Consider the following 3,127-nt stretch of genomic DNA (forward strand, 5'->3'; position numbering starts at 1 on the left):
TTAAAAAGAAGACACTTTAGAGTGTATTACCCAACTGTTAAAGTTGAAAAAACTTACACAGACAAAAAGTTATAGAATTTAAAGTGTCTTGAAGATAATTTATACTGCATGTAATATTTTACAATTTCATGTAAAAATAAATGAAAACAAACCTGTAGGAATCCAGTTAGGTAATTGATTGAAAGACATAAGTCTCATCAGTTTATATTTCAAATTTGAGGAAGATATTATGAAAAATGAGATTCCTACAGTATTTTTTCCAAGACTATGTCCAGGTACCAAGAAACCTCCTTGGATACATCAAAAAGCAACCTAATGACCAAATGTTATGCAGGGCACTGCAAGCTATTTCAGTCAATTCATAAAATAATGCAATTATAAAATAATACACACAACCATTAGACTTTATGCAAGTGATTTATTTGCACAACAGAACAAAATATATATATATATATGTAAAATACATAAGTAAAATATTATGAAATATAAAAAATAAATAACTGAGGTTCTTTGCAATAGAAAATACAAGTGATATAAATACTGTACTTTGTTGGCTTGGCCTTCATATATTGCTTTAGTCCATTCCTAGCTTTTGATGCCACCATCCTCTTGTGAATTGCAATGTTCTGAAAAGTATGGAAAAAGTGAAGAATAGTGAAGAAACTGAGAGCTTGCATCTCTGGCTGGTGCTTGGATGCCATTCTTCATCTGAAGATTCAACTTGATGGCTGTTGCATGGGAAAGAATGGAAAGATAATTAGCACTGCATGTCAAGTAAATAATTCTGTTTAGTTTCTATATAGCTGGCCATTCATTCAACAATCAAACTGATGGGCAGTCGTTTACACAGCATTCGTACTAAAGCTCATCCATTCAATCAACAATCAATGGCCAGTGATATAGACAGCATTCATATGGATGACCAGACAAAGAACCAACAATCACACTGATGGCCGGCCATCAGACAGGAATGTGGCATTTTGAAAGCATACAACTCCTTCCTATATAGCACATATTTTCTGCAATTCTTCCCACCAATTTCTGCAAAAAAAAAAAAAAAAAAAAAAAAAACAACAACAATATATATATATATATATATATATATATATATATATATATATATATACATTTACAGTACAACATACATCATATTTACAGTACAAATATTTGCATTTGTACTATAAATATTATGTATATTAGACTGTAAAAATATACAGTATGTGTGCTAGGAAAAAATGTATATTGCACAGGTGTCCAGCCCCTCCATCCTTCAGATAGCACACCACATGTGCCAGAAAAAAACGGCAAACAACTGCATAACCGTCCAAAGCATATAAATACATATATACAAATAAATAAATGCATATAAAGTAACGCATAATCTTTTCAGACACAACTTTACACAATGCATTTTCCGTATGAAACAACTGGAAACCAAACACTCTCTCTCTCTCTCTCTCTCTCTCTCTCTCTCTCTCTCACCCACCCACCCACACACACACAGACACACAGACACACATACGTATAATGTGTGCATGTTACATAAGTTATGTATAAAGCAACTCACCGAAAATTGAATAATCTTTTCCGCCCTCAAGCATAATCACCGTCGTCACGATCTTCTCATCACTCATCTTCTCATCAATGTCGACATAATCCATCTTCGAGTGATCTCGAATAACTACTTCAGCAGAAAAATACTTCTTTTGACAAATCATTTTATGACAGTCTGCATGTCTGCACGAACAGATGTTTGTTGACTAGCTACCTCTTAGCTTGTTATCTTAGCTCTTAGCTATAGCAGGCCTGTCAAAACATGACGGCGGTGGGTGGGGCTCTGCAGAGCCTGAAGTTTAGCTCCTCTACCGGACGGAGAGCAAATAAAAACATATGTTCGTGTGAGAAATTCAAACTTCCCGGGCAACGTTGGAATCGTGCACTGGTTGGCTACATGTTTTACCAGTCATATCATGTCGTTTCTTTTATTGGCTTTCGTTATAAAGACAGAATGATATGATGTGCATATCATGACGTCAAAAAAACGGACTGCAGTGTTTGCATATTTTGAACTAGATATCGCTTATCTTTGTATTTGTGTGTGTGTGCGCGGTCGTAATTTGTTCATTACACTCTAAGCAACACACCCATATAAGGGTCTGCTACCGGGAGTCTGTTTTCTATGGACTATTTTATTGCATAACAAAACCGCATGATATTCACCCTGAAGAAACGCGATGTAAACAAAGGAATTACCATGGATATTACAACATTATTTTTTCTTTGGACAAAAAATGCTCTATGGGATGTTATTCAGTGGACCCTCAGCTTTCCATTCAATCTGGAATTTTTAACAGTGGATGCGTGTCTGGCTCGTTATTTCAAAATAATGGTGAGTACTCCGTTTTTGTTTACGTGCGTTCTTATGTGTACTGCTTACCTAAATGCAAGAAATACATTTGTTATAAGCTTTCCATCGAAAAACAGTGCACTGACATCGATGCCCGAGGCTTAGACCTTTAAAATTATATATAGTTTGCCAAGATTAATGATCTTCTTTCATGTTAAATCCATTCATAAACATTAAACTAGTGGGGGGGGGAGGGCTTCAGAGCGCCGTCGGTTGCCCGAAGGTTAACTGGTTAATATTGTCCACAGGCCAGGAGTTCAGAATAAAGTTCCAGACGCTCTATCACGCAACCCACTGCCGCATTGTGAGGGCCCTATTGACATTCTTCCTCCGCATGCAGTCATCGCTGGGTTGGATCTGCGCAGTCTCTCCTCAGTCCCGATAACAGACAGAGAACAGTTGATGCAGTTACAAAAAGGCGACCCAGTGGTTGGAAATCTTCTTCGAAACCTTGAAATGGGCGGTACGGACGAAGAACATGTCATCCATGATGGTCTGCTCTATTTCAAGGACCCTAAGATAACCTGCAGTCTCCACCCAATGAAGCAGCTTAAGTTATATGTCCCAACACTAATTCGATCCACTGTACTCAGATATTTTCATGACCATCCTACAGCTGGACACCTGGGGGTGACAAAAACGCTGGCCAGGCTGAAACAAAGGTTCTTTTGGCCCAAAATGGGGACAGATGTGAAAAGATACGTTATATCTTGTCCTGTG

At 37.3% G+C, this 3,127-nt stretch overlaps 1 long non-coding RNA gene across 1 annotated transcript; it reads right to left on the minus strand.

Annotated features, from left to right (window-relative positions):
- Positions 1–268: 268 nt before the first annotated feature.
- Positions 269–2,639, minus strand: LOC120477719 (uncharacterized). The gene is made up of 2 exons (XR_016147306.1): positions 1,568–2,639; positions 269–728 (listed from the first exon to the last, which is right to left on the minus strand). It is a non-coding gene; the product is annotated as an uncharacterized LOC120477719 (long non-coding RNA).
- Between the last annotated feature and the right edge of the window lie 488 nt (positions 2,640–3,127).

The sequence above is a fragment of the Pimephales promelas genome, chromosome 18, assembly GCF_988280905.1.
Source record: "Pimephales promelas chromosome 18, fPimPro1.hap1.1, whole genome shotgun sequence".
Lineage (NCBI taxonomy): Eukaryota > Metazoa > Chordata > Actinopteri > Cypriniformes > Leuciscidae > Pimephales > Pimephales promelas.